Source organism: Danio rerio, chromosome 18, assembly GCF_049306965.1.
Source record: "Danio rerio strain Tuebingen ecotype United States chromosome 18, GRCz12tu, whole genome shotgun sequence".
NCBI classification, from domain to species: domain Eukaryota; kingdom Metazoa; phylum Chordata; class Actinopteri; order Cypriniformes; family Danionidae; genus Danio; species Danio rerio.
Genome location: NC_133193.1, coordinates 48,154,528 through 48,167,579, shown reverse-complemented (window position 1 = coordinate 48,167,579; position 13,052 = coordinate 48,154,528). Strand labels below are relative to the sequence as shown.

General features: G+C 36.4%; 1 protein-coding gene across 5 annotated transcripts in view; it reads right to left on the bottom strand.

The window, feature by feature from the left end:
* large2 (LARGE xylosyl- and glucuronyltransferase 2) overlaps positions 1-13,052 on the bottom strand; it is a 333,000-nt gene that overhangs the window by 65,146 nt on the left and 254,802 nt on the right. For 2 of the 5 annotated variants that reach the window (XM_021467635.3, XM_021467636.3), the window contains exon 1: positions 2,827-3,108. The exons of the other annotated variants lie outside the window; for them this stretch is intronic. The gene's annotated coding sequence lies outside the window, so the exon portion shown is untranslated. Of the gene's footprint in view, positions 1-2,826; positions 3,109-13,052 lie in introns of those variants that run through there. 5 annotated transcript variants of the gene reach the window in all.

Here is a 13,052-nt window from a genome sequence, read left to right as displayed (position 1 = left end):
TAAAAATTTATTAATAAAATGAATTTAAAAAGGTTTTTTAGATATTAGTATCAGTATTGTTAGTTTTTAAGATATCTATAAGCTTGTTCGCTCCAAAATAGTGACACAAGTCATGTTTAGAAGAAATAAAACTGATATAAACATGTAAAGCTTGTAGCTTGTCATTTGCACCTAAATTGAGCAAAGGTTTTATTCACATCACTTCATACTACAGTTTCTCATCATAATACTGTAAAACCCAAAAACTTAAGGTAACTCAAACCATTTGAGGAAACTGATTGCAACAAACCATTTAAGTTCAAAAACTAATCCCAATGAGTACTGAAAACTTAATCCATTTGAGTCAATGAAGCAATTTGAGAACAGTAAAACTCAATAAATGAAGAGAACTCAAACCAACTGAGTACTGTAAAACACAATAGGTTAAGGCAACTTAAACCGTTTGAGGAAACAGAGTGCTACAAACCATTTGAGTAAACTAATCTATATGAGTACTGTGAACTTACTCCATTTAAGTTGAAGTAATGAGGTGTTAATTTAACTCATTACCTTCAACACTGAGTTCAAAACTCTTTTCAAATGAGTAGAATTAACTTTCAGTAAACTTTGAGTTAACTACACTTAATTCATTTCATAAAGCTGACTGTAGGGTTTTACAGTGAACCAAACAAATGCTCTCTAGTATCTGACATGCCCCACCCCCTTCAAGATGCTTCTCAGTTGCTTTACATTTGATGCACCTGAGCTCAACCACTCTCACTGGCAGAGGGGGGATAAAGCGGCTGCTTTTTAAACATTCTTTACTTTTTCCCCGCTTCATTTTATTTTTACACATAAATTCAGTTGTAAACTAATTAGTTTTGTTGAAAATTTTAAATTACAGCACCTTTTGAAATATTTTTTTCTGATAAAATGATGACGTCTTCAATACCTATTTTACCCGCTGTATATTAGCTTTTGTCCCTTTGTAAAAAGTATATAACTCTATGCTGTTATGCAAGAAAAATTCCAGATACAAGTCTGACAATAAAGTTTGTATTGTATTATTAACAGTGTTGGTTGGGCAAGCTACTTGAGAAATGTAGTGAGCTAACCTCTCAGCTACTCTACTTAAAATGTAGCTTGACTACACTAAAATCTACCCTCTGAGAAATGTAGCAAGCTAAGCTTGAAATTTAAAAAGCTAAAAGCTAGATGGCAAATATAGCTTAGCTACATTTGAGCCATTTTTGTATTTTCATTTTTAAATTAACTTAAATCCATGTGAATCATATCTTAGTGATCAATAAAACTGTCAATAAAACATATGAGGCAGAATTGTTTAGTTCAATTATTTACTGCGAATAATATGCTCTACTAAACAAATATGCTGTTCTGTTTGTTGCCTTTGTTACAATAAGACAATAATTTTAATAAAATAAAAAAATGAAATAAATATTGCCATATTAGAAAATCTACATTATAAGGATTTCAAAAAATAAAATCAAAACATTGGAAATATAATATTTAAAGCTGTCTAAATCTTTTCAATTCATTTTACTAAACAAAGAAACAAAATAATCATATTACTGGAAGGACATGCAAATGTCATGAAATGCAAAATGTGTTGATGAAACATGATCTTTAATTTATATTCTATTGATTTTGGCATAAAGATAAAAATCATATTTAGAAAGTCAGAATTATTAGCCCCCCTTTGATTTTTTTGTTCTTTTTTAAATATTTCTCAAATTATGTTTAACAGAGCAAGGAAATTTTCTAGGAAAAAGTCTTATTAGCTTTTTTAGGCTAGAATAAAAGCAGCTTTAAATTTTTAAAACACTATTTTAAAGTCAAAATTATCAGCCCCTTTAAGCTATATATATATATTTTTTTTCGATAGTCTACAGAACCAACCATTGTTATACAATAACTTGCCTAATCACCCTAACCTGCCTAGTTAACCTAATTAACCTAGTTAAGGCTTTAAATGTCACTTTAAGCTGTATAGAAGTGTCTTGAAAAATATCTAGTCAAATATTATGTACTGTCATCATGGCAAAGATTAAATATATCATTTATAAAAAAATATAGTTATTAAAACTATTATGTTTAAAAATATTAAGAAAAAAATCACTTTGTTAAACAGAAATTGGGGGAAAAAAACAGGGGGGCTAAAAATTCAGGGGGGCTAATAATTCAGACTTCAACTGTAATTGCCCATATTAAAAATACCTATGCAAACGATTGTGCCACATACAGTTTAAAGTCAAAACTATTACCTATCTTTTGATTTTTTTTCCCCCATCAAATGATGTTTAATAGAGGCAAAAATGTAGACAGCACCCTCTAGTGGATTTATTATCTAAAACGTGCAACCAAATGCACCCGGAGCAGTGTATTTCTTTTTCAAATTATGTTTAACAGCAAGGAAGTTTTAACAGTATTTCCTAAAATATTTTTTCTTCTGGGGAAAGTCTTGTTTGTTTTATTTCAACTAGAATAAAAGCAGTTTTTATTTACATTTTTTATATGTAAATAGGGGGTCAATATTATTAGCCCCCTTAAGCATATATACTATCTTTTGAAAAAAAATCTATTAAAATATTAAGTCCTGTCATAATGGTAATTATAAAAGTCAGTTATTATTACCTAATCAGTTATTAGGTATTAAATCTTTCCGTTAAACTGAAATTGGGGAAAAAAAACAGAGGGGCTAATAATTTTGACTTCCACTGAATATAAACTATAATTAATCCTAATTCTCACTGTCGCTCTTGCCATCCTATCTTCTGCCCTTTTGGAATGAAATTTTAGACTATAGTAGCAAACATTGATTGGCTTTACCTGAGTCACTTCATGTGTGCCTGAGAGGGAATGATGAAAAACCCCTCTTCCTTCAGTCCGTGCACCTCTTTCCTAGCGTGCCACGGCAGGTTTGAGTCTTGCACTGGGATCAAAGGCACCTCACAGCCTCTCTCTTTTACTCCAAACCCGTCTTTATACTCTAAAGTGTATTGTAATTGCCTTTAAAGTGACTCCAGCGCTGACTCTGCCATGACGGAAGAACCTTCAGCTCGTCTTTGTGCCTCGGCTACACCTGATTTACTAAACCTCCTGACCTCCAATGGCTCATTCACTCTCACTCCTCCTCTTCTACCCAGATGACTGGCACACATTTGGGAGAAAGAGGGGGGGAAGGGTGTCATCTTCCAAATAACTGTTGCTGCATGACAAAAGACGGCTAGTGCAGGAATGCAGGAGTCTTTCCACTGACCTGCAGCACAGACACACACACAGACTCTAATCAAGACAATCAAAATAGAGCTTTTTGTCATTCACATTACTCTCATTAGAAGCTCTCATCACAGCAGACGGGTTAGAGAGTCTCTTAATGAATGCAGCACTGAGAGAATCTTGCTCATTGGAAATACAGTTGAAGTCAGAATTATTAGCCCTGCTGAAATTTATTTATTTATTTTCTCAATTTCTGATTAATGCAAAGACACATTTCAACACATAAAAGTTTTAAGAACTCATTTCTTTTATCTTTGCCATGATCACAGAACATAATACAACACAATCTCACGCCAATTCGTAACTTTTTCATTTAGTGGCTAGTTCGTATGAATTCGTACGGTCTAATTCGTACAATTTAGTACGATTTGCTTTTCCCCCAATGACGGTTGGGGTTAGGGGTGGGGTTAGGTGCCACGCCTCCTTTTTAAAATCGTATCATTTCGTACGACTGAAATCGTACGAATTCGTACGAATTAGCCACTAAACTGGCAAAACGTAAAATACTTACGTTTTCTCGTGAGATCAGGCTGCATAATATGTTACTATATATTTTTTAAGATGCAAGTATTCAGCTTAAAGTGACCTTTAAAGGCTAAATTAGTAGTGTAATTAGGCAAGTCATTGTATAAAAGTGGGTTCGTTCGTTCTGTCAAAAAATATATAAGGGGGCTAATAATATTGACCTTAAAATTATTATTTAAAAAATTAAAAACTGTTTTTTTTTCTAGATGAAATAAAACAAAGAAGACTTTCTCCGGAAGAAAAAAATATAGGAAATACTGTGAAAAATTCCTGACTCTGTTAATCATTGTTAGGAAAATATTTGAAAAAGAAATACACTGCTCCGGATGCATTTGGTTGCATGTTACAGATAACAAATCCACTAGAGGGTGCTGTCTACATTTTTGCCAATCTTAGGGTGTATTTTGTTGTAGGTTTCAGATACATGTTCTTCTTGTACACGTCCAAAAAAAGACAGGCCTTGTCATACAGATCAACTAGCGAACAACTAACCAAATCCCTTCTCTAAACTTAACTTAACTAATTAAAATGTATGTATTATTAACCCTGTTTAATATGTTTAAGAACCTAATATAAATCATAAATCAAAAATTTCAAAATACAGTGTGATTACATACAATATAACGCTATAATAACGTAAACGTCTGGTGTCCACACAAATTTTGGGGCACAGCATATTTGACTGGGTTGATTTGTAAGGTAAACCATTAATTAGTCAAATAAATTTAAAAGATAAACTAATCTCAGCCTGCTGATCTCATTCCTAAACTTAAAAGACATGCTCATGAAGCCAGACAGGATCAAAACTTTTCCATCTGAAGTCACTCGTTTAGATTGAACAACATTCTCTTCACAATCGTAAGACAAACCAACAACTCTCAGACTGAAAACAAAAGCAGCTACTCTCAAAATTGTTTTCCTTTTTTACACTTATATATAAATAGTATGACCCTATTTTGCGATATTAGATGAAAAGTTCAGAAAAGTCTTATATAAGGATGTCTTCACAGGAAGGCTCCCCTTAAAAAATCTGAAATCAGTGAATAAAAGAGACAGATTAAGGCCCCGTTTATACTAGTGCGTTTTAGTTTTAAAACAGCGTTTTAGATCAAAAACGATCCATGTCCACACTAGCATTTCAACTAGCGTTTCTGAACATATCTCCCTTCACACTACGCCACCAAAAATGTATATCATGTGACCATTCGCTCACTCTGGGCATGCGCGTTTTAGTATAAACAGAAAGCATGTGTCACGCTCGGCATTTGGTTATTGTTAGTCAACAAACGCTGGTTAAACAATGAACGCGATGGCAAAGAAAGCAAGAGAGGTATTTTTTGTGGACAGATGACGAGGTCGAGTTGTTACTAAACGTAACAAATGAATAACTGCACAATTGCGCCTAAAACAGACAATAGTGTAAACAACGCTCCCATTTCTGTGTCCATGTTGTTGTTTACAGTGAAGGCTGGTCTGCTGTCTTCCGGTAGCGTTAAAGACATGTGTTATAGTCATGTGATAGGGGCTTGACGAATAAGGAAAGGATATGCAATGACACAAAAGCCCCAATCAGGTAGCAAATCTCAGCAGCCTCAGCGTTTTCAGATGTCTCCGTTTTCCCTTATCCACACTGAGACGGAGCAGCAGTGTTTAAGAATGAAAACGGCCTCTCCAGCGTTTTCAAAATGCTCCGTTTTCAGCGCTCGAAAACTCCAGCTTAGTGTGGACAGATGGCGTAACCGTAGCAAAACTTATGCGTTTTCAAACTAAAACGCATTAGTGTAAACAGGACCTAAAACAGCATGTGTCTTTACACGTGTATCGTTAACTTGTGATCCAGAAGACCAAAACACATCTGAAGACTAGTGTAAACAAGGCCTAAAAGACACTATTAGAAAAGACAAACGCATGTTTAACATCACTTATGTGTGAAGTTGAACATGACGGTGTCAAAGCAAACGCCGCATACACTGTGCAAATGTTCTGGCAATCTCTGGTTGCTGTTTAAATTGTTCGATTCAGACTAGCACCAACCAGCAATGCTGCAGCTGCCACCTTTCTTTGAAACATCATTTTACTCAATACTATTAAGCCAATCAACCAAACAATCCAATCTAAGAAATCAAATCTCCTTGTGTTCATTCAGCAATATCCGGTAATTGTTCAATTGTTTGGCTGATAACCGGAGACAGTCGTTCTTCCTTTGAGAAAAAACCTTAACTACGCGAGAGTTGGTCTGCCTCTGATCTGCTCAGGATAAGATGTCTGTTTAATGAATGTTTGATAAGTTAACACCTCGTGTATTCTGCTCATTAAGGAAGAAAAGGTCACTGGAGAAGCCTGGGGTGGGATCTGAAAGGTGTGACTGAAAACCAAGACTTCATGGAGAGAGATGGACTAATCTTTTACTCGAAGGGGAGACGTTGGAGAGCATTGGGTTTCTCTAACAAATGTTTAATCCACATTCACATACACACACAGCTATCTTAATGGGGACTTCCCATAGACATAAAGGCCTAGTCCATCCCTAAACCCAAACCTGTTTACATCTTACCAAATACTTTATTTTATGTGATTTAAGCATTTTCTTCATGGAGACCAAAAAATAAATAAATTTCCCCAAAATGTCAAATTTAAAAAAAGTACTGGTACTGCTATATTCATGAGGACACACAACAACTGACTGAAACTAAAGCACCAAAAACACAATGAATATTAATGTATTAAATATAGTGTGTGAACCAAATGAAAGCACGTCTAGTTCATATCACATACAATAATGTCTTTTGGTGTTTACTGTGTCTACTTGGTTTAAATTTAATTGTTTTTATTCTGAAAATGTACCCCTGTATACATTTCTGGAGAGCGCCAAATACATCCCAGAGGGTATGTTTTTTGTAGTTTTTGTTTTCGCGAATCCATCAGAGGCCATTGTGTACGCTTTTCGACATCTCAAATGTCTTCATCCGTGTCTGCTCTTATCACGTAGATCCACCAGAGGCTGCTGTCGACTGACTGACTGACTGACCCACCCTTCCCTAAATCCAACCGACAGTATTTTCAAAAGCACCAATTGACCCGCCCACCCATTTCCTTAAACCCAATTGACAGTTTTAAAGCAATCCAGAAAAAGAAAAGCCCTTGTCTGATTTTTTTTCAAATTTTACCATATTCTCACCCTGTTATTTACTTGTTTATTAAATTTTTAAGCTTTTTTGTATTACCTGCTTTCTGTAACTGTTGCTCGCCGGACTTAAACCCCGTAAACTTCTCTCTGCGTCTCAAGTCAACCGGCGTACATGGTAAGCCACTGGGCAAACTGGTAACAGCGGGGAAGCCGTCAGGTAAGCGGTCAACTGGTAAACGCGAAAAGGAATGTCGTCATACTGCCTTGTAGCTTTTGTTTTAAAGTCTAAATGCAGCCTTACGTACTTCTGACTACATAATCCACACTCTCTAGAAATATATATAGGGGTACGTATTCAAAATGAGCCTGTTAATATGTTATTATTACTATTAATAGCAGCAGTAGTATTAATTGACCTTTTTAAAGGAATTTCAAACAATGTCAACTTTTTTGGTCAGCACTTTTTGCAAATATATTAAATATATATAAATAAATGTAACACTTTATCTTTATTTTATTACATTTTCTAATATAAATTAAATTAAGATAACCTGTTAGCATTTCATTTATTTTTTCAATAATCAAAATGAAAATTCTTAGTCATTTACTTTTTGAAATTCACAAATAGTTTGGAAATACAATGACAGAAGGGCTCTAAAATGAATCAGTAAAAGACACAAACCCCATTTTGCATTGCTCACATGCGTGGCACCGCTCGACGCGTTGGCACATATGTGTTTATGCCTGTGACAGCTGCGGATTCTAATCCCTGTGAACAAAATATCACAATCTCTGTGACGAATTCACTGAAAAATAATGGCTGTAGAAACCCCGAGCTTAGCATTTAAAGCCTAATCTCCGCTTTAGCCATTGTGTTCGGGATAAACACTGAATCATCGGAGAGTTTCCTCTGTTTGTCCGCTACTACATCTGCTAAAACGACATCTGCCATGTGAAATTTCTCACTATTTCTCTTACAATCTCTTCATCGGCCCCAGAATACAGATTTTATGACTCATGACGTTCTGTAGGAAATGTTAACAATGCCAGCCAGCAGTAAAAACACTCTAATCCTCCTCCCTGAGTGCGAACAAACTCATGAAGGATGTCAGAACAGACTGGGTTGACATGACCACCAAAAAAAAAAACAGCAAAAAACACAATACCAAGTGCACCCCGATGGATTTACATGGTTCAAGAGGTCGACAAAAATCTTCGAAACAAGCTTCACTTCGACTCCCAAATGGCTGAGTAGAGAATGTTGCGTGAGGACCATGAGGTGTTGTTATGGGTAAAAGCGAAAATGATCGATACTGGCACATACACACACACATGCTGGTATTGGTGGTTTACAGGCCAACATAGGCTCATTCTGAAAATGTAGCCATATCTACATTTCTAGAGAGCACAAATTAGGTAGCCAGAATCCTATGAGGGAATGCTATGCTATGTCCAGTGGCTCGCAGCATAGTCTGTGGAATTGAGGTGCAAAGAGGACTCGACTGCAATGAAGTGGTTCGGGTCTGGCGAACAACGATTTCAGAAAACAGGCAAGATAAAAACAAAAGCCAAAAAATAAATAAGTAAGGACGAGAATGTGGTAAAAATCAGGGGGCTTTTCTTTTTTTGGATTGCTTTTCAAAACACTTTTAGTTGGGTATAGGGAAGTGAGTGGGCTCTGGTCAGTCCTTGCTTTTTAAAACACATCTGTTGGGTTTAGGGAAGGGGGTGGGTGGGGTTATCAGTTATTCAGCAGGTGCAAATGGCACTCGCGAGAGAAATTTGAGATATGAAAAAGCATACACAGCAGTTTCTGACAGATTTTCGAAAACAAAAACTGCTAAAAACATAGCTAGTGGGATGTATTTGGTGCTCTCAAGAAATGTATAGAGGGGTACGTTTTCAGAACGAGCCTAGGTTGCGCAAGGCATTTCATACAGTAAAAACCGCTTATTATATCGCCCTACCTCAAACCCACCCCTAAATCCAACCCTTACAATTTGAATGTCAAAAGTATGATTTTGAAGCATTTTAAATTACAAGAATATCAGCCATGTCCTCGTAAAACACAATTTTGGTTGCCAGTAATGCTGTAAAATGTACAAGTGTACAATAATGAGCCTGGGCTGGAGGTATGTATAATATTGAGTCTGGGTTGGATTTTCCAGTGTAGGCATAATGTAAAACGCTTACCCTACCACTGCCCCTAAATCAATCCTCAAAGGAAACCTGTGGCAATTTTAAATGTGAAAATAACCTTGTGAAGTGAGATTTTGAACAGTTTAAATTGTCATTCCCATAAACCATTTCAACATTGTAATACCTGGGTCATACCCATGTCTTTTTTACAAAGTTCAGTCTTTATAAACCACCAAAATCAGCACATGCGCAGACACAGAAGTAAAAACTGATAGAAAACTGACAATTTATTTAGTCTTGACAAGTGGAAGATGAAATGCAGCAGAGGCTGCTTTAAGGGTTAGCGCTGTCTGTCTTCAGTCTGCGGTTTCCTCAATCTCCAGCTCCAGACAGCTTTTCTAAATAGAGTTTCAGCCAATCGCGGCGTCAGCAGCTTGCATCACGGACGCCGAGTGTATCTAAGACCTCAGACATGACTAAAATAACACAGACAGCATCTTACTCTGCTGAGTGAACTTAATCAGTTCGTCATACACCCACACGTCCACACCAAAGCATTTTTATTATTATTCTCTTAAACGAGACAAACCACCGCATTAAGCAAACAGGTTTCATATAGAGACAAAAAATGTCCTCTTTATGCCTGTGCACTGCTAATTGTGCTAATTATGCTAATTAAGAAGGCCGCTTCATTGAAAGGTTGACCATGTTTAGCGAGCAAGTTGCCATGGTGAGATGGAGGTACTCTGTTGGTTCATATGCATTGACTAATAAAATTCAACACATTATCATACATTTTATAGCCAGGATTCCTGGATATTGATATATAACTAATGCAAATATCCAATCAGCCAATAATATGGCAGGAGCTTTTAGCCCCTCCATTTTCAAAGTTTGCATTTCAGTCCAGCTATAGGATACTGATATTTATGGTGTTTTTAATGGATTTAGTCACTTAAAACATACACCATACACCAGCTACTGTATTAATACACCGGTTTAACAGCTCACTAATGCAAATATCCAATCAGCCAATGACATGACAGCATCTTAAAGCCATACCTCCATTTTCAAAGTTTGCATTCAGTCCATCTACTAACTAAATAAGGGGCATTTGTCATATTTAAAACACATTTGTTTAAGGGTCGAAGATGCTGGAAAATAATCTACTACACTGTACAAAGTGAAGACTTAAACTAATTACTTCAGCATGTTACATCTACATTAAATAATTAGTTTCCACTTAATTTATTACAGTTTTCAGTTGGAAAAACTTCATTCTTTTGTAGTGTAAGAAGTTTAAGTAATTCATTTAAGTTGATCTAATTAACTTAAACTAATTACTTCAGCATGTTACATCTACATTAAACAATTAGTTTCCACTTAATTTATTACAGTTTTCAGTTGGAAAAACTTCATTCTTTTGAGTGTAAGAAGTTGAAGTAATTCATTTAAGTTGATCTAATTAGGCTTTTTTTCCAGTGTTCCTCGTAGTAAGGATTCTAGGTATAACCATATCAAAATGCTAACTGTAAATGGCAACTGAACATTGAATAAATGCTATAGTCTACCTGATTATTCTTACTGACCATATATTACCTTTGTGACCATAGTGTGCCCATGTTTTGATAGCTAGTTCTAGCACGTTAACACACCATATCTCAAAACTCCTCATTGAATCTATGCTGCAAAAAATCAGTTCTAAAAGTAGGTCCTACTTTTAAGGTACCTAAAAAATTGAATACTGAGTGCATTACTTGCCATAAATTCATTTATTCATTCATTCATTTTCCTTCGGCTTACTCCCTGATTTATCAGAGGTTTCACAGCGGAATGAACCGACAACTATTCCGGCAGATGTTTTACACAGCGGATTCCCTTCTAGCTGCAACCAAGTACTGGGAAACACCCATACACTCTCATACACACTCATACACTATGGCCAGTTTAGTTTATTCAATTCACCTATAGCGCATGTCTTTGGAAGCTCACGTGAACACGGGGAGAACATGCAACTCAACGTAGAAATGCCAACTGGTCAAGTCAGGTCTCGAAGCAGCAACTTTCTTGCTGTGAGGCAACAGTGTTAACCACTGAGCCACCGTATCACCCTTGGCATACATTTTCAGGGGCATTTTAAAGTTCTCTGATGTTTCCAGGTTGATTATTTGGATATGCATGAGCATGTGCTCAATGTGACAGATGGATGTTTGTTGGTTTTGTTTGTTTGCTATTGGCACCATGATTCTACTGACCTTCTCACGCCTCATAAATAAAGGGTGAAAGGTCACATGTAGCCAACGGGTGTAGAGCGTGTGAGAAATTTCTGTGGTGCAGCCATCCATTAGCTCAACATCCCTTTCATTTAGCTACACGTGACCTTTAGCCTGCTAGGGGGTTAAAGGGTCAGGGAAAATACGGAATTAATACTTACATCACAGTGTCATGGGAAAAACACTCCTGTGTGCAAACTATTATTACATTTCTTTTTTTGTTAGTTTGGCAATATTTCTTACTTTGACGCTTTTAGAGTCAAAGTAAGCAACCCTTGCTCATTCTGAAAACGTATCCCTATATTCATTTCTGGAGAACGTCAAATACATCGCAGTAGGCGAATCCACCAGAGGCCACTGTGTACACTTTTTGGTAATTGAAATTTCTCTTGCGAGTGCCATTCGCGCCTGCTGTTCTTATGAAAATCCACCAGGGGGCCCCTGTCGACTTACTGAATGACTGACTGATTGACCTGAACACCCACTTCCCTAAACCCAACCGGCAGTTTTGAAAAGATTTTACCAAGTTCTCACTCTATTATTTACTGGTTTATTTTAGTTTTTGGCCTCTGTTTTATGTATTACCCGCTTTTTGGAACCGTTCTTCGCTAGACTCAAACCCCATTGTCGTGGACAACTCCTCTCTGCGTCTCAAGTCTGCCAACATACATGGCGAGCTACTGGTCAAACTGGTAACAGCGGAAAAGCTGTCCACATGAGGGTAAGCAGTCAGCTGGTGAGCGTGAAAAGGTGTCATACCGCCCCGTAGCGTTCATTTTAAAGACGAAATGCAGCTATACATGCTTTTGGCTACATAATTCGTGATCTCCAGAGACGTATATAGGGCTACGTGTTCAGAATGAGCCTATGTGAAAGTAAGTTGTTGATTTTTTTTTTTAAGGAAAATTTACTGCACATTTTAATTTAATTTCAGCTTAGTCATAACATTTTTAGCTAAAGTGTAGTTATAGTAGACAAAATTTTGTAGGATTTTGTTGACTTCTGAGAGGGACTCGCAAGTATGAACACATATCCCCAGTTCTTTCCTCTCTGGGCTGGCTCAATGTTAAATCATGGATTAATTTTAAATGATTAATCTTTGTTTTTAAATCCTTTAATGATATGGCACCTCCTTGCTTATCAGATCTCCTACATGTATATAATCCTGGTAGGTCACTAAGGCCTTCTGATTAGTTTATTCTTTCTGTACCAAGTCCTGGTGTAAGCGAAGTGGGGATCGGGCTTTTGCTGTTATTGCCCTAAAACTCCGGAACAGGCTTTTTTTTTCAGGTCACCTTCAGTTTTTCATCAAATCTAACCAATCAAATGCTCTCTAGTATCTAACATGACACGCCCCTCTTAAGATGCTACTTCTTTGCTTTTCATTTGATGCGCTTGACCTCAGCCACTTTCACTGGCAGAGCTGTGATAAAACAACACTATTGGCTGTTTTTTTTTTTCTATTGAAGCTACTCTAAGCTCACCCTCTTTTCATGTTTCAGTTGAGATTACGTGAAATATTGAATAAAAAATGCACATTTCAAAGCACTTTATTAAACCTTTAATACATTAGTCAAACATTTCTCAAAAAAAAAAAATGTCAAACTCATAATAGAAACATTAAAAAGAGCTAGGTTTGAACATGCAAAACAGAAAAAAAAATTGTTATCTACATGCATTCTTTATAGCATTCTGCACTCTTCATGGGGTGG